Source organism: Leptosomus discolor, chromosome 2, assembly GCF_034619465.1.
Source record: "Leptosomus discolor isolate bLepDis1 chromosome 2, bLepDis1.hap2, whole genome shotgun sequence".
Lineage (NCBI taxonomy): Eukaryota > Metazoa > Chordata > Aves > Leptosomiformes > Leptosomidae > Leptosomus > Leptosomus discolor.
In genome coordinates, this window is record NC_141392.1 from 34,664,989 (window position 1) to 34,684,719 (window position 19,731).

Genomic DNA, 19,731 nt, shown 5'->3' on the forward strand with positions numbered 1-19,731 from the left:
GGTAGAGAAGTGACTCACAGTGACTGAGGGCTTCGTGCATCCCTCCTCTGAAGCAACTAGGATCTTTTTCTGGCTTGTGAATCACCAGAAAATGGTAGATGAGCACGTCTCGACCTAAGAAAAAAACTGAGGGTGTTATAGAAGAAGATGAGCGGCTCTTCTCTGCTCTCTGAAATAGCACTGCTGGCAACTTCGTGATGCCAGGAAGAGGGGAAACAGCATTTCCGGGGCGTGTATGTGTGTGTGTGTTAAAAGGCAGAAAGCCTCATTTACAGTGAATTCTCAGGCTTTGGAAAGATTGAATTAAAGGTGGATTCAGCTGCATGCAGAGCAGGTTCCTGCATGGGAGGGAGATATGTCAGATCCTCTGAGGGCATTAGATCTTTTTTTGCAGGACCCCATGCTTTAGAGGACCTGACGTTTTCCAGATGCTTTTGTGACCCATAACCCTTCCCACAGTCCAAAAATCCCATCTTCAGGCTCTTCACAAAACCCCTTCAGACTCCTTTGAGAAGAAGCGGTGGGAGTGGGGATCAGGAAAGCACCTGAGCATCACCCTAAACCTCATCTATACCTCCCCCTTCAGACATAGCCCCACATGAGCTTCTCTAGGTGCAGCAGAGCCAGATACTCAAGGACAGGCCACATGAATTGCAGTTTTATCAGCTAAATTGCTACAGGACAGAAGGAAGGAGACACTTATACATTTATTAAGCAGAGCACATATATAATTGATTTGGGATAGAGTCCAGATGCATGAAACTGAGAAAGCACAGCACCTCCAGCTCCACAACGTTTTGGCAAACCCTTTCTGACCAAGGCAGGGCACAGTGTGAAGCCAGAGGACACATCTAGCTGTCTAAACACTACCCCAATGCCCTAGATGTGCTGCTCTCTTGCTTTTTGCCCCCATGGGTGGGCTTTGTAGCAGGGGGTGGGTGATCGCAGGAGTCCTGGCTGTCCAGGCAAGGAGAGGTATTGAAATACATTTTCTTTGTGATGGAATAGCCGTCCTGACTGGGTTTCCTGATTGCTAAGGTGAAAACATCAGCCCTTCTTTTGCTCCTTGTTTCATAATTATCCCCCTTGTCATAATTTGGTCCTACATCTCCTTTAATTATTTTTTTAATCCAGTTGACTTCCAACAGCAACGTCCCTGACTCAAGCAGTCTCTCATCCTGTAGCACAGAGAAATGACGATGATCTTTTTTCTCTTCACATCAAGTAGAATTAAGTGTCAATTTTTGTCATGGCTACAAAACATTCTCTCTTAGAAGAGGATTCCCTTTGGATAATTGCTCATCACAAAATAGTACCTTCCCAAGCATCCCTCATTAATTAATCCTCTGGTCAAGGTTTCCAGGACCTTCCTACCACAAAAACACTGTGATGCTGATGTCATGGTTTAACCTGAGCTCAGCTTAAACAATCCAGCTTGGGTTTTGCGAGAAGCATAGCCACAACTACAGCGAAATACTCAGGATAAACACTCAAGGCGGTGGTGGGGAAAATCTTAGCTGAGCTCTGGTTTATGGCAACATTATGGTATCAGTGCTGCTAAAGGCACTGGAAGGATGCCTGGGCAAGTGGCTGGGTATGTCTTTCCTCATGACTCCAGACATCCAGGTGCAGAACTCATTTTTGCCACTTGCATTGTGAGCACAGGCAAGCGACTTCAGGCTTTTGTGCTTCCCTTCTTCAGACTTGAAAGGAAGGTGAAAATAGCTTCCTCCATCACAGAAGAGCCACATGATGCTGCTGCCGAAAGGGGACCTGAGGAGGAGCCCACAAAGGCTTCCTGCAAGGACGGTGTGCGGTAGGATCGTCCACCTGCCCTAAGGTCCCCACTGAACCTCTTTGTTGAGCAGCAAAAGGGCAATGCACAAGCGACGTCGGGCCAGATATGCAGATCTGAGTACAAAACGCTGCCTAAGCGAAGCTGCCACGTTGAGCTCTTCAGCTAAGCATGGCAACAAAGACAGGCAGAAAAAAAAAAGGAGTGAAATTCAAATACTGCCATTGCTTTCATGGTAATCAGCACAGCATTATGCAGAATGATTTGTAATTTTACACTGACAGTTATTATCTTCTGGCAGCCACCATGACTTAAACAAACGTCTGATATTGCAAGGGGCTGTTTTTTTTGTGCCTTTGACAAGAACCTCACCACAATAAGGAGCCCAAAGAGAGGGAAACACTGTTCTGCAGTCTCTGTTTCTCTCCCGATGTATGAATCCTGGCAGTCCTTCCTTGGCGCTTATTATGCTTGGTGCTTACGGTAGCGCTTTGATGTCAACCCCGCTTGAAGTGCCTTTTGCATAGCAATAGAAGAAACACACCCTGTGGACTTTGCTTGTGACATTCTTCAGATGGAGAAGAAAGTACGTGAGAGGAGAAATGCTCAGTGTGAGAGGCGATGCAGTGACAAACTCCACAGCTTGACCCGACGTGGCAAATTTTGAATAATGTCAAAGCAATAGCCAGGTTCTTACTTGGGGAAAAACATTTATTTTATTTTTTAATGCCTTCTAGATAGGCAAAGCAGTTAGCAAGTGCCTGGGTAACAAGTGATTAAATAACTCTTTGGCTGTACAGGTTCATGGCAAATCATCTAATCTTCCTTACAACTCATAAAACAAGGGAAGTAGGAAAGCAAGGAGCACAAAAGAATACAGAAAACAAGAAATACTCTATTTTGCTTTGAATTTTGTCTTGTCTTTCGGCTTGTCTTTCAACCAAATTTCTTAGAAATCAAAATCTTGAACTACCTCAGTGACTGGGAGGAGGGCTTCATACTCACGAGCTGTCTGATCCTGGACACTGAATAGGATCAAACACAAAATGGGATGAGACTCCAGAGCTGGAATACTGCAGTTTTCATTCATAAGATTAATATTTCTCCTGCCATCAGGTCTTGTTCATTCAAGATGCCTGAGTTGCTCAGGCTTTCTAAGCAAACACGAGAATACCCTGCCAATCCACAGGGACTTCCTATAGTGCAATTTTTAGAAAAAAATCAGAATTTTGAATCAAAGAAAAAATGCTTAGGCCAGCGTTCTGTCCGTGTCAAGCCTGGCTAGTTTTCAATCAAACTTTTCATTAAATTTCCAAGTTTTGATAGAAAAGAAAGGAGGACTGAGTACATTCTCTAGGAAAAATTTGTAGGGACAAAATTTGCCTTTCAAGCAAATCAGCTATAATTTGCCCAAACCTGATCCACGCTCACAGAACTTCTTTGATTTCTGGGGATATTTCTAGTTTTTGTCTGGCTACTTTTGATGGTTTATTTAAGATGGTGTTGGCATGAGCAAAGTATTCCTGGGCACTTTTTAAAAGCTTTTAAGTTTTTTTTGCTTTTATTCTGGAAGCATCCGCGTGCCCAACAGCTGACGAGCTGTTTCTAGCTCTAGCAGCTCGTCCAATAAAATATATTAACACTCCCTGTGGCCTTGATACATTTCTGGGATGCTCAGAAAAATAAAGGGCTTCCATTCTCACCTCAAAGCCTCTTACCAGGTACTCTGCTTGATGTGCAAAAACTCCGTTGTCCTGAGGCATTTGTAGTTTAAAGCTGAGGGGATATAATGTACTACCTTTTAGTGTTCCTATTGGGCCAGATTCAAGGTCAAACCCCAGTAGCTTCAGGAGAATTTGGCACAAACCCATGGCTTCTTGTTTTATAATTATAAACCACTTTTGAAAATCTCACCTGATATCACCCAAAGTTCCTGAGCTCAGAGAAAGATGTTTTGCAAAGTCACTTTTTTCCTTGCAATACTTTTTTTTTTCAGGAGCTCCTTTTTTAGAGTGGGAAAGTGTTAGCATCTTTTTGAGATGTTACATGATGTCAAACACATGAAAGCCAAAGTGAGGTGGTTCAGTGGTCCCCCAAGACAGAGGGACAGCTCTCTCAGGCTGTCTGGGATTTTGTGCGTGGTGGCCCCTTCAGTCTGGAGGCATGCAAGCCCAGCCAGCTGGTTGATCGACACCAAACCAGCCCCATCCAAGTAAAGCCATTTTTATTTATTTCAAAGATGTGGCTACTCTCCTCAGCCACCAGCAGTAGGCACAGCTCCATAGCTTCTCTATCCCCCTCCTCCCCAAGCCTTGTCTGGGGTCCTCTAATGTTTGAGATCTCCCTTTTGATCTCAGGTTTAGCCTTGAGAAGAGTAAACCCTTTGCCGCCCAGCTGGAGCCAGCCAGGAGCTACTCCCCAATAAACATCTTTTCCTTTGTTTTGCCCAGGAATGTTATCTGGGTCATTGTTTTACCTTTCCTGCTCAGCCCTGCTCAAGGGAATAAAAAACCATATATAAAACATAACACCATGAGCTCCCAGTTTGCAGGGTCAGTCTTCACCCATCCTTTGGATGCCTACCTTGCCTTCTCCATCCTATGTTCCCACCACTCAGAGAGCTCACGAGATTACTCGCTCCCTCGTGATGATGTCTCACTGATCACCACCGTGGGTAGGATTTGCTGGGGTAATTCTGCATGGAGGATGTGGCCAGATCCTCATCCCTCTATGGTGTCTGTGGGCGAGTGGGGTGTCCATCCTCCACCTGAACAGGGTCTCTGTAAAAAAATCAACACCCTAAGTCTCATCTCTGTAACAGAGAGCAGGTCTGTAAAAAAAAAATAAAATAAAAATTCAGAGACAGTTGACTTTTATTTCTCCACATAGATCTGTGTTTACCTCTGAACCTCAGCACTCACGGCAGGGCTGTATTTCTATACAACACACACCCCCACCCCCCTCGTTATATAATTACACTTAATTGCTAGTGTCAGTGCCTCAGATGTCTGCCAGGCTCCACCGTGATTGTGATGCTGGCAATTGGGAGCTGAGCAGGTCCACCACACATGGTCCAAGCTGCATCCTGAGGATGCCCAGTGCCGCTCGCGCCCCTACTCTGCTCCATTGGCAGCTCTGGGAAAATCAAAAAGACCTACAATCTGTTGCAGTCGGATGCAGAGGTCTGCCCCAGCATGCAGGCAACTCGGGCCAGTAGTTGTCTGCGAGGTGGGAATAGTCCCTTTCATCTCAGCAAATTAACTCTGAAGAATAAAGATGGTGATGGAGCCGAAAGCAGCTGAGTTTATCACAGCATTTAATTTAGAAGAAACAACCCGCTAATGTGTGTTCTGGGCAGATGGATGTCACACAAGCCAGGGTTTTAGGAAGCATTCCTGATTTTTCCAGACTTTTCTTCTTAAGGCATTCCTACTACCTTTTTTTTTTAGCCTCATGGAGATCGAGAAGGATCAAAGTGGGATGGTGATGGAGCAGCAGCCAGGGAAAGGCAGGAGGGACTGGCTGGAGCCCCTCTGACCCAGGATGGGGAGCACTGAGGCTGGTGTAACTTCTGCCTGTGGGGAACTGCAACAGATAACCCTCTCCCATGAGCAGGGGATTTGCTCCTGGAGGTGTTGTTCCTGTGCTCATGCTGCTTTTCTCACCCGGAAAATGCCCTCTTTGAGGGAAGGACCACACAGACCTTTATAAAGGCAATAGTCTGGCACCATCACATAATTGACATGCCAGACTTGCAAAAGCCTATAAAGCATTTTGTTCATTCCTCAAATGGTGTATAAAGAGAATTGTGATTTTTGTCTTGCTTTTCAAGACTTTTGATTGCTCTTAGATTAGTTTCCAAAATACTCAACCCTGCAGGAAGGTTAGCAAGGGCTTGGTGTTCACCCCTTAGAGTACAAGTTGGTTCAAGAGAGCACACGATAACTCATAGCCTGTCTGCCTGGCTGCTCACTTAAGGATCTGCTCATTGATACACATAGCACCAGGAATAGTGTTTTATTGCCAAATAATCCTTCATTCTGCAATCCTCTACCCAAGCACTCCGAAATATCAAGAGATAAATGCTAATTCCAGCGATTCCCCGAGATGCGTTCACAGAGCTTGTTCACAACATTTATCTGTATCACTTCAGCCAAAAATTGTCGTAATGCTTCTTCTTGGTAATTATTTGAAAAAGATGTTGCAATGTGCCACCTGCCCCTCCGCACAATGTGCCCGTCCCATTCTTTTACTGGCAGCTACAGGAACCAGATGTCAAGGTGTGGAAGATAATTTCCATGGCAAGGAACATCTGGCTTGTTGGCAAACTCGAAAGACCATCGTGCCGACCAACCTCTCCGGTGTCACTTTCATTTGTACAATGAGGTTGTACGTGAGCTGGCAGTAAAATCTTGCTCTTCCAGGCACCTTTTGTCTTCAGGTGGCTTTTGAATGTAGAAGATTTGTTGTTTTGCCCAAAAGACCTGGTTTCTTGAAAGCTACTCAGCTTATCTATGCCATCCTTGTTTCTCAGCTGAACTTTTTTGTTATCCACAGACATAACCACCCTTCTGCTATTTACACAGTGGCCTCTTCTTTCCTTGTAAAAGGTTTATGTTTTGTACTACACAGAGATTTCTGACCTTTTCCCCACACACCTCACTTTTTCCTTCTGTTTGTCTCATCCAACTTCAAGCAGTTCTCTGAAAAACCTGAATAAGGAGTTTTGTCCCCGTAGTCAGTGGTCCAGAAGACACAAGAGATATTTCTCCCAGCAGAAGTTATAGCTAGGCAGGCTTATCTTCTATAGGGTCTTTCTTTCCACTGAGTCTAGATGAGGGCTTGAATGACCATGGTCCTATCTTGGACAGCTTAATGATATGCTGTATGCAATGTAATGAATATGTAATTCACTTGTGCTATGATGATACCAGAGATGCTTTGTCTAGACCTCGGCCAGGCATCACACAGATATCTGGGCTAAGATCTGGGCTATGGGGCAGGGTGGGATTCTCCAGGTCCCAAACCAGAAGGACTTTGTGGATATCTGCTTTGGGGACACATTAGGGGTATAAAAGAGCCAACAGCCACATGACGTGCAAGGCAAGGAAGAAAGCAGTCTTCCACTAACATTAATTTTTGGCTGATGAAAAATATGCCTTCTGTCTTCTAACAAACGCAGTGAAATGTAGAGGCATTACATGAAATAATTTCCTCCTTTTTTTTTTTTTATACTCAGCAGGTTTTTTCATATATTAACATTTGCTATAGTAGAGTGGTGAATTATTGTGGTAGAGCTAAACTGCTGTGGCTTGAAGAGTTTTGCAAAAATAGGTTTTTTATATTAGACAAACATGGAGTTTTGGTCAGTCTGAGGTAGCAGCAAATGAGGCAGAAATAAAAAACTTGGAAAGTTAAGAGACTGCTCTCTCTGTCTGGTTTGCTACTTACCTAGGAGGCATTCTTGATTTTATAAGAAACTTTCTTTACGCCCCTCCTTAATCTGATGATGTTCTTTGCTAGGACCTGGAACATAAAAATTGAAAATAATGGACCATCCTACATCAGTTATGAGACATTTACACCTCGAATGCAGCCTATTGCTATTATTAATATATTATTAATTGTCCTTTTCCCAGTATGGATCGGGAAACCCAGGCTGCTTTGAAAACAGGCTTCCCCTGCACATTGATGGAAGAAGGGATGCTGGACATGCTTTGGGATCCACATCTTGTTGCTCCTGGGGCACCTCCCACCTGCGGAGAATAAGAGGAGTCCAGGAGCACGATTGCCAGGCCAGAAATCACGGTCTTCGCTACATTCCTCCCAAAACCCACCAAGATTCTCACACAGGAGAGTTTCTCCCTCAGGGCTTTCATTTCAGCAGCTCTAGCTGAGCAAACAGAGAGGGACCACAAGGTCCCTATCTTAGCTGTGGGCAAAAGCCCCGGGAGACCAGGTTAGCTGCTCTCACGAAATGGCCGTGGGTTAAGGGTCTGAGTGGAAAAACTTTACTAAAAGAGGTGCATTGTGCTGCCTAAAAATAACTACCATTTCTTTATCCAAACCACATCCCTCTGGAGAGCTCCAGTATTTAAGCACATTTGGATGCTAAGAGGAATCCTAATCAGTGAGACATTTTGCTTTGGCCACAGGCCTCTCTGAAGTCACTGAGAAGCATCCACAGAGGCAATGGGAGAACTTGGCCATCACCCATGCCTACGCACTGCAGCAGCAAGTTCGCTGTTTTAGTGGTTTCCTTTAATTGGGGTGATTGCTTGTATGCAGAAGAGCAAATTAAAATCCCGTGAACTTGGCTATATAAAGAAGCTCACAGCTGGGCAGACAAAGCTGGATGGACTGACATGAGTGGGAGGTATCACTTGTTACCCCTCCTCTGCCCCGCAGGAAAAGATCCCCTCCAGATACTGTGTCTGTCTTTTTAAGAGTGTTTACCTGCAGGGAAGAGGCTCCCCAGGATCTGGTGTCTTCCCATGGGCTGTCTGCAGTGTACCTCAAGAAGACCATGACCCATCATGCTGAGCCTGTGCCTCCAAGCTTGCTTCTCATCTGTCTCCCCCGTTGGCAGGACTCCTGCATCTTCCCCTCAAGCAAGTGGATGGGATTTTTGATGGAAAAGGTCAAGGTGCAGTTGAATTCAGCAGCTTTTGTTCCTCCACCACTCTCACCCTGCCAGGGGCTGCCCTTTGTGGACCTCAGATTCGCTCCTTCCACAACAGCAGACGATTCAAACATTATTAAAAAAAAAAAAAAAATGTCCCACAACACTTCCCCTTGCTAAAGCACCTCTCTTTCTTCCTTCCCAGAGACTTTCTTTCCTTAAATTTAAGATGGTGCTGGTCACCTTTGCTCCAAAAATACACAAAGCTGCTGCATAACTATTTTCCAAATAATTAATCTTTCCAGTGGAATAACTTAAAGCCCCATGTTTCCTGTTATGTTATACAGCTGCAATTTGTAACGAGAGATCCCGCGCTGTGCTACATGGGCAGGGGGCCAAGGACGTGGTGCTTTACCTAAACAAGAGCCCTACATAAATAATCCTTAGCCGCAAGTTAAACAGTTAGGTACTGTTCAGTTCAAGAAAAAAGGAGAGAGAAAACAAAAGCCTTTCTTCTGGTTGTCATGTCACAGTTCGCTGTTAAACTTTCAGAGGTATTTTATTTTATTTTGTAAGCTTCAGGGGCTGGGAATGCCCCCTTCTCACATGCCAGTGAAATACGTGCTCAGTTCCACCACCAAGAAGTGGTTTTATTGACTAATTCATGTTTCAAATGAATATTTTGCCTGCCATTAAGATTATAGCTATATAGGTGGGATCTCAAGATACGCCAAGCATAAGCGTAGAAATCCTTGCTTCTCTGCACAAAACCTGGCTTGGGGTGGAAATCATGGGGAATGGCCAGGAGACAAGGGAAGTGCCCGATGCTCTGGCTGGGACAGCCCTTGGAGGGCCACTGGAGCCAGGCATAAATCAGAGATGCCCTGAGACAGCAAGAAAGCATGCCAGGAGCCGCGCTGATCTCCTGCCAGCTGCAGCACAGGGCAGCCTCGAGATGATATAAAGCCTCCATTGGCAAGCCTTCGTTCCTCCTCCGCCTGGCACAACAGGCAGAGCTGTCACACTGGAGTGTGGAGGGTCTGGACTCCCAAAATCACTGAGTCTCATTTGTCACATGTGTTTTTATATATCTGTGGTAACAGCATCCATATGTATTGGGGGGAAGCAGGGTTTAGCTGCAATAGTAGCAGTGTTTATAGGTGTTATTATAAGTCAATGTCATCATCAGGATCATGCATACTGCTATTCTACTTTCAGGATAAAGAGAAGGACTGGGATATGGCAAAAATCAGTTGTTAATCGTTGTCTTCTCAAACTGAGGGGAAGCATTTTGAAGGCTTACGGCCCCAAGCTCTAATTCAGCAAAGCATGTATGCATGGTGTACATGCTCACGGGTCAAACTCTCAAGGCTCCTAAATACACTCGAAGCATCTAACCTGTGGTTAATGAGGGCTAACATGAGTGGGATGGGATGGAGTGGAGGATGTGTCCCTTGTAAGAGCAGGCACTGGCTCTCGCCTCCTCTTTTTGGCGAGGAGACAAAGATCCGAGTGCACTCCCTAAAACCACAGCCCACTCAGCCCAGGGAGGGAGCAAGCCCAGAAAGAGTACTTACAGCACCTCCCAAATTTGCAGGATATCCCTTTCTATTTAGGGGGGTACTGTCAGACCTCCACACGATGGAGTGGGCTTGCTGGGAGGAGCAAATGAGGAGACCAGAGACTGTGGTTTGCCCTCGGCCCTACCCACAGCTCCTGCTCACATTGATGGGACTTACGCCAGGCGATGGAGAAGAGCCTGGTGCCCACGTCAGGATCATTCCCATCAGGTCAAACACGCTGCAACCTACAGCAGTAACCCATCAAAAGGAAAATGATTTGAAATTAGGCAAACAGGAGAACCGCTTCCAAGAGGCATGAAAATTATCTTGTTTCATGCTTAGAATAACCCCATTAGCACAATATCCTGAATGAATTATGCCAAACTTCCCATGCACACACGCAAAATCCCCCTTTGGGCTACTTAACAACAGTGAGAAATTTCAGAAGGGGAAGCTCCTGAAAAGAGGGAATTTGAATAAAAAGTGTCCTTTGGAATGTAACTACAAAGTGGGTATCATCACGCTTTGATATTTATAATGGTGATCGTTCTCCTCATTGTGAAATACCGTTCTTTTCTATCAGCAAATTCTTGAAAAATCCTTAATCTTGCACACATTGCGAATTGGGAAACTGCTCAAATTAAGACCTCTTTGAGACGCTGATCAATGCAGCAGCTAGGAAGGTCAGGGAAAAAAAAAAAAAAAGCAGTTTAGAGACAAAACTATTTCTTCCTGGCAAGAGAAGGCTTTGTATTGCAAACACGGATGGGGGTAGCTTATGCTGTATTATGAGAAATTATGTCTGTGACTTAACTTTTCCTGTCCACGACCATGGCTGGTGGATTTGCACCCAAGCAAGGTGCCCATAGAGGTAATTGCATTTCAAGAGCATTTAACATCCTCCTTACACATGGGTAAATACTCCACATGCCGTTAAACTCTGAGCATCTAATGGAGCTGATATCACAGAGCTGGAGAAGCAATTAAATCATGGTCGTCGCTATAGTGTGTCAGTGGCCAATTGAGTTTCAATGATGGAAAAATGAAGCCCTTGCAAGTGAGCTGCATAAAGAGATGATCAGAAAAGACAAACTAAACCTCACTTTGTTTCATTAGCCAGCTCTCAGCAGCTAACGAGAGGGGTCTATCGCATCAGCACACTCATCAAAATTTATAGGTGCTGCTTAAAGCTACCAAAATATTGACTGAGCTATCAAAACATGAGGGTTATTAACACAAAGACCTCCTCACTTTTTAGAAAGCTAATTTTGGGGGTCTGAGAGTGCAAGTTCTTGGGGAATTCATTGGCAGGCACGGCTGCAGCCTCTTGGTTTCAGCAAAAATAAATAGCAGCAGAGGGGAGATGTCTTGGAATTAACACCATGACCTGACATGGGTAAAATCAACCCTTCAGGGTGCAGGACAGATCCAGTTCCTGTATAATCAGGTATGTCTGAGTGGTGTGCGAGCCCTGGGCTGCACCCTGCTCTATCTTGGGCTGAAACACTGCTGGTGGAGAGGGACGGGTTGGGAGAACTGCTGCTGGCAATTAATGGGAGTTCAGAAGGATAATATTGCTAGTGGGGAGTGAGCCAGTATTGACAAATAAGTAAACAAAGGTTATTTGTAATAACGCTATGGGGTTACTTTAGAGATGTGGGGTGGGTGAGTGTGTTAAGGAAGGATATGCCTTGTAAAATAAGGTGGTGAATTCAGCTGAAATGCTGTAAAGGTATTCTCTTCCTTTGTTTTTTTGGCCAGTTGAGTTTTCAGGAAGTTTTCCTACAGAAAGGCACTTAGTCCTCGAGTGTATGTGTCTCTCCTGACATCCCTCTCCCTCCCCCTTCAACCCCCTCAGCAGAAATCAAATTCAGCAGAAGGAAAAGGAACCCAAAGGCTGTGTCTATGCTGCTATACAGAAGAGGACCAGTGGTGGGATGTGGGTCTGGCAGCACTGCCTGGCTGTCAGCTGGTTCCCTGGCTCAGATGCTGCGGATGCTCTCCTGGGACAGAGCCAGGCTCCATCACAGCGTAAGCAAGCACCGAGCAGGCATATGGGCAGCCTCGGCTCAACCAGCAGAGCAGCATTCAAGGGAGCTCCCCGGGACCCAGGCAGCCTCTGAGCTCCCCAAACCCCTTGAAATCAGGCTGGAAAGCCAAGCACTGGCATGTAACCAGGGCGAAAGCTGCCTTCAGTGCTGCTCCTGACTGAGCACTCCCCATGGATGGCAAGGGCCAGAGCTAAGTAGTCAGGTCTGGCCAAGTCCCTGAGCAAGCCCAGGGGCAGATCATACCATGCAGGTATTCAGCTTGTGCATGGAAACAACATCTAAGCAGAGTGCCAGGACTATACTGGAAGCAGGGGTGCTGGTCCATGCTACACTTTCAATTTAATGGAAGCATTCTGGTTTTCTGTGAAGCTTTTCTCAAAAGTAATCAGTTTTCCTCCCTTTATTATTTTTTTTTATTTAGCGTCTTCTTTTTCAGCAAGAAAAACTGCAGAGGGAGAGAGAGGCCAAACCAGATGAATAAACAGAAATGAAAATGCTCAAAAAGCTGTTCATGAGTATTTTTTGTTTCAAAGCAAAATGAGCACAGAGTAAAACACTGGATTCGCATGAAATTCTTGCATTTTCCTCTTTCTTGTTCTTAGTTTCTTCTTCATGTGTGACAAAACTGTGACTCCACTTTTTTCATCAGACTCATTCCAAAGACTGGGTGTACCAGGCTGCGCGTCAGCACAACTCTTACTAGACAGCAGAGAATCCCTAACAGCAAATTGCCCCAACCCTGGAAAAAACTTCTATCTGCACCTGCCTATCATTAGACACAGAAGAGACATAAATCCAGGGTGAATTTGGCTTTATTTTGTCCACCTTTTCTAGTTTGAGTAGTTTCTCCCAAGTTTGAAGTGATGGGTGGCAAACAGGCAGAGAAAGATGGAGAAGAAATGGAAAAGACAGGATGTGGGATCACATATGGCTCAGGGAAAGGGACATAGCAGAAAAGGTGATGAATTGGTGCAAAAAGGCAAACCAATCAAAAAGTAAAATAAACTTACAGAAACATGGAGGAGTTCCAGTAAAAGGGGAAAGAGAAACAATCTGGAAATGGCAGGCCGCAATGTGGATGGTATATTTAGTTAAGCCACTGGCACTTTCCTCTGGTGGGCAAAGTGACAATTGCAGGGTTTAGGTCTTAATCCAACAAGGACATTTCAGCATGGCCTTATTTTTAAACATGTGAGTAATCCTCACAATTTCAGTTCAGAAAGGTAGATCCCAGCTTATATCAAGCCTGTTGCCAACACGGACCCCACTGTTAGAAAAAAAGATGTTTTGAACCTCTTTTAAGTCACATGTTTTATTTTTCCCTGTGAAAAGATGTACATACCCAAATTTATTTGGGTTAACAAGGACGTGGAGGAGGCTGCTGTGAGAAACAGGGCTTGAGGTTTTCCTGGGACTGAGATAGGTCTGTCTGAGGAGGCTGCTTTTGCTCTGGTTGTGTTTTGCTGAGAGGAGAGCCAGGGACCAAACCAGCGTGATGGAGACATTTCCAGCATGATGAAAAAATGCAAGTGTCCAGTGGGAAATGGGCACCAAAGGCATCACATCCTCATGAAAAGGATTTGCCTGGTGCAGAGAATATAGGACAGGTCACGATGGTCTCCTACCCAGGCTCTTGCAACCTGTATGGAGCTTGGCTTGGGTGCAAAGGGATGCAGAGGAGCACATCCGAGGGTCAGCCCGGCTCCCGCCTTCAGAGCTCAATTTATAATAATTATATTTTATATGATACAGTATTACTATATTATATTAATTTATTGATTATTCCCAAATCTACTGTCTCATCTTAAAAGACAGCCTAGGCTGTCTTTTGTTGTTTCACATCAAGAATTTTATTTACTGGACTTTGGGGTAGTTTTTTTGGAGGAGGATGCAGACTTGCTAGTTGTTTCTGCACCCACCCTTTCAAAACACTCACAAAACCCAGTGTTTTGAAGCTTGAACTTTTTGCTTTTGGACACTGAGAAACCAGTGATGCTTGGAGTCAAATGCCGAGCTTGGGAGTGAATTTTTCCTATGCAGGGATGGTCCTACTCTCTCTCAGTGACATTTCATCACGCACTGCAAGCACTTCGGTCTCCCCTGACACAGCAGAGCCCACCACGGGTGGCTCCTTAAGTGTGAGTGACCTCCGTTGATACCCAAACAGATTAACCATTGTCCTCACCCCTCTCTCTCTGTGCTGGGTTTTGTACTGATAAACCCACTGGGTGTTCAAATATCCACATAGAGCTGCGTCTGCTCTTGCAGAGGCTGCTCTTAGCCAACTCCACGCTGCTCTGGAGCTTCAACTTCTTCAAGAAATTTGGGAAATTAGGATGCCTGGAGGGGTCTCCAGCTGCTGAATGCAGTGCGATTTCATGGAGAGATGGTTCCTCTGCTGGCCATTGATGCGGTGCTGGTGGACTCCATAGAGAGCCCCAAATGTGGGAGAAATTACCATCTTCCTTGAAAAGGAATTTATCTCATGGCATTGGCTTGGCAGAAGACCTGCCTGTGTCAGCCTGGCATCATCTTCTTTAACGGGTTGATTTTTGAGCAAATAGACCCAGATAGGAAGTATTTACCAGCGAGTTACTCCACTTTTTTCCATTGGATTGGCGTGAGCAATTTCCACAACACTCTGTAATGAAAAATTTCTTTTGGAAGGCAATTGAAACCAGTGAGAATTGGCCAGTCCATCCTCACTCTTTTATCAGTAACATCGTAAGTCACTGAAACTGGTGTCTGATAAGGAGATCTCCGCTAACTGTGCTCCTACAAATATACATCAAATTGCATCTGAATTTGCAAAACCTTCCAAGGAGCAATGAAGGAATACAAAGCAGATGGAGAAGAGAAGTAACTGAAATAAAGCAGGTCAGGATGCTCAAAAAATAAGGCAGGGTTGCAAAAAAAAGTGGAAAATGACTGGAGTCCCATTTTAATCAGTATAAAAAAGTCCTCCCCATATATATGCAAGCATTTTATACTGTCTTAGGGGTTCTTTGGAAGAAGTGCTTTACCATAGCTTGTTGCTATGGATCTGATCGCAGGAAGTCAGAAAATGAAGGCACCAGGTCCACTAACACCCCAGCCCTGAAATCTCAATTAGACAGCAACGGTTTAAAAAGACCAGGCAGGAGCAGCAGCCTTATTTAGAAGAGGGCTATATCCAGTGGTGTGGGGTGGTGGCGACAAGGAGGTGAAATTTGGGCTAGAAATCCCCTCTAGTATCCCTCAGACTTTTGCCTTTAGTCACCTTTGAGAGCAACATTTAAACCTGCAGAGAAGGGATCACTGGCTGGTGGCACTGAACCAGCCTGCCTGTCCATCACCTCTTTTTCCTCCTCTGATCCTTACTATGGGGTGAGGAGGAGCAAGGTAGGGGAGCAAGCGGCACGGCAGGACTTCAGAAATCTCCCAACAGCCAAGTCAGGTGGAGATGTAGACCTTGGATGCCCATTTATTCCAGGAAGAGGCATTTCCCCAGTGCCAACCGGGCAGCCACGACAGCAAGAACTAGAATACGTTTTGCAATGCCCAGGCAAGGCAAGGCAGATTGTAAGTACACATGGCTCATTTTCCCCTGTCTTTCTCCCCGAGACAGACTGCAGCAGACAGCGTGCAACCCCCTTTGCACCCCTCACAGCTGCTCAGCTCTGGGTGCTGCTGCAGCTCCCGCTCCTGCTGGCACGGCTGCTGCTGAGCGGAGCTGGGGAGTGCCATAATGACGCACCCTATTGGTATTAGAAGACTTCACCGGCTATTTATAGGCCCTCGCCGACCGCAGAAGGCTCTCGGCCTCTCTTTTTCTCCCTCCCTCCCTCCCTCCGTCTTGCTCACTGGCTTTAGCTCAGCGCAGGAGGGGGAGCAAAAGAAATGCTGTAAATAAACCATCGGGTCCAAGCGCGACACTCCCAAGCATGCAAAGTTTCTGCCCCTCTGCTATCGAAATCACCTGGCAGATTCAGTCTGAACAAATTATTTCCAACACACTGGCTTTTCCCTCTGGTGTTCTTTCCTCCTGGCTTTTCAGCTTGGATTTCTTTCTCTCTTTTTGCTTTTTTCTTTTTTTTTTTTTTTTTTCTTTTCCCTCTCTGTCTTTGCACAGTTTCACTTTTCAGTTCCTGGCATTGGCTTGGCTATTCCTCAGCAGGGCTGGATAAAGACCAGAGAGGGGGAGACCTCTCTATGGAGCTTGACAAATTTCCCTAATTCCTGACAAGTGCTTCCCCATCTACCTCTTCCTAATACCCAGGCCCTTATTTTGGCCCACGATATCTTCTGATGCTCTCCTGACCGCAGGGCCAGGCTACAGCTCCCACACTCACTCTCTGAAGCACAGACACATAGGTCCAGCTGCACGTCACCCACGCAGCTCTCCAGCCCCTGCCCTGATCCCGTGCTGGTGGGTGAGTTGATGAGGACTGAGCTGAGCCACAGATGGAAATGGTACCCGTGTGCCAATCCTGGGTGCTCCTTCAGCATGGATAACCACAGCAATAAGTTTTGAATCACTGTTGCAGGAGCACAGTCCGCCCCAGCTCAGGGAAAAGTCAACATTTGGAAACATAGGTTAAAAAATTCAGTACACCTAGATATGGGCAGTGATGTAAAAACAGTAAATAGTGTCCACAGCGAAGACGTTGAAGGAGAAGTAAAGCCATTTATAATCACTTCAGTGAAGTGAAAAATAGAGGTCACTGGAGGTGCACATCCATTCTTTTTTTAACAAAACAATGGTGATTTTCACAATATTTATTGTCAGAAGCATTTCTAACAGAAACACTCCCGACTGCATGCAGGCCCTCAGGTTTACAACAGAGGTAAGAGAGGACAACTGTGGGAATTAAATCTGTAGCAAGACGTTTTCCTTCTGCTTTCTTGTTGAATTAACCATTGCCCTACCTGAGAGACACCATTCCTTGCAGCTCCATCAGCACCGCAGAGATAAAGCAATCAAGGGGTGGGGGTGTCTTATCCTTAAGTAAATCACTTCACTGCTCTGTTTTTGTATGGCACCCTGCTCCATGCTTATCTAGGTGGCCTTGCAGGCTCCACGGCTATCTGCTGCTGCTGGGGAGAGATGTACAGCATCAAACCCAACCACATCCCTAGGATGGTTCGAGGCCTGCAGCAATTCCAGCAAACAAAAAACTGGTCCTGGGTCTTTCTCTTTGGAGAGGAACTGCATACCCAGCTGCAAACAGCTAGTCCCGAAGCTAATGTATTTTTTTATAAGTATTATTTTTATTTTTAGAAAATTTAGAAAATTGAAAAAGGATACAGATAATTCAAGAGCTATATTTTAAATTGGGGATAGTATTTAACATTTGGCCTCAAAACAAGAGCATGTCACCTTCTCTTGACAAGCTCATCCCTTCACAACTTTCTAGTCATGTTTTTAAACCTCCATGTGCATGAGGCTCTTGCTAAAGACATCTTACTGGGAGCTGTGTCATGACCTGGTCTTATGGACTACGTGGGACTGGGTCTGAAAATTGAGCAAGAGAAAGAAAATTCTTATTACCGCTATGCAGCTCCTTTAGAGGTCTCACAAAATTGCGTTTGCTGTCCCTGCTAAGGTGAGCAGGCTGCCACCGGTTAAAAACAAGTTGATGGAAAGGGGATGGGAAGCGTCCTGACACAGGGAAAGCACCTCTTCTCATCTGACCATGCTGGAGAGTGCACAATATGATACTGAAAATCCATGTAACCCGCTGTCCTCCTTCCTCACACCCTCCTCTGCAGAGCTGAAAGCGTACAGACTCTTTTTCAGAGGCAGATCAGCAAGTACGGATTCCCCTTGGATTGCCTTCTGCCCGTACAGATTCCCCTCAGCATGCCAAACGCTGTGCCATAACTGACGGCCAGGACCCTTGGTTTTTGCATCCTTCTTAACTTGAGATGCTCCAGCCCTGCCTTGGGAACCGCATGGTCACCTGGAAATGTGGGATAAGCCAGTAAAATTTCAGGATGGCTCTGGAAGGCTGTTTTAAAAGTGGATCAGAACCGACAGCCTACACAGGAAAATTTTGGTTTATTCTCCAGTTCTCAGTTCTTCTGTTTTGGAGACGCACATTCATAAACAATAAAAACAAATTATCCCTCTACTGACACGGATCCAGCCTTGACCTTTCTGCAGCATAATTAAAGTGTAAAAGTGCTTTACCAGATTGCCATATGACTAAAATTGTTCCTTTCACTTATACTCCACTTTCTGTCAGCACCAATGTGTAAGGAATTTGTGGTCATGGCTCACAGCAAATGTCTGGTAGTTCTCCTATGATAAAATCCTGATTTTGAGGGACTTGCAACTTGAGCTGGGCAAACACCTCATGAGATATAATTTACTCTTGAATTTAGCATGCTTGTCCACATGCAGCAGTTTTCTCAAACTTTTGTGTTTGAAATTTTCTCACCGGGTATTTCCTACAACTAAATCTTGTTCTCATGGACACATGAAAGCATCTGCTACAAGAACTTAACACTTGGCATTTGACAGAGGAATTGTGTTTGCTTCATTCCCATTAGTTATTGTATTTTTGTCAGTGTTCCAGTTCTGCCACTCCATTCCTAAGCAGGAAAAACCATATGGCCTCTGCCCCGAATGGGCTACAGTGAGATGACAAGTGGCAATGCTGAGGTGCTGCAGGTAATCTTAATGCTTCTAGCACGCTTAGCTGTGGAAGCTTGCAAACAGACACTCATCAGGCATTGAAAAGGCCTATGTAAAAGTTCTGCTACTTTCTACAACAAATGTAGGGGGAAAAAATAAAAGAATATATTTAAACTGTGGTTCAGACTTTGGACTTGAGTGAAGTGTTTAGTATTGTATTTTAACACAATAAATGTCACGTGGTTTCTAATAATGGAATAATAGAAGCAACTCAGCGCATTATACATTCATGTATTAAATCAGAAATGTTTGTGAACCAGGCAATAACGCTGTTTGAGCAGAAGTACTTACAAGATATTAGTGAAGTGATTTGAGTTTTAAAATCCCATGAAAAGTTGGTGTTTCACAGTGCTGTGTGGGGACACAGTGACACCGGACAGCCGAAAGCGTTAACCCACCAAAGCAGCACGGTGTAAGGTGTAGGAGCATCTTACAAACACACATGCTTTAGGGATAGGAAAATATGACAGATTTTTTTGCCTTTAGGTAAAGGAGGGTCTGTTTTCTTGCAACAGGAGCTCTGGATCGTCTCTCTTGGTCATCTGCAAAGCGAAGGGATTGGGAACGTGATGCTAAACCTCTGGAGCATGCATATTAGCCTGCTTGCGTGATGGTATATTATGCGATATAATGACATCAAACTTAAATCTCAGTCTTTTAAAATGCACAGTTATACTCTATGTCCTATAATAAACCAAATAATTTTCATCTAACTATTTAGAAAGATGAACCTCATTTAAGAAAAGCAAGTATATTCCACTGGTATATGTTTGTTCCCAGTTCTACCTAACAATCACCAACAGAGAGAGAATAAAAAGTAACTGAAGTTATAAGTGAAAAGCTTAAAATGACAATTGACTCTATCTCGGCACACAGTATTGTTACTCCTTTGCTAAATTCAGATGGTCTCCAGGAATCTATAAGCTCATTGCAGCTGGACAGTGTTTATAGACATATGGCAGAGGATGGTTTTCAAAGGAATTCAAATATTGCAGGGAGTGGTTTCATATTGCAGGGCCCCA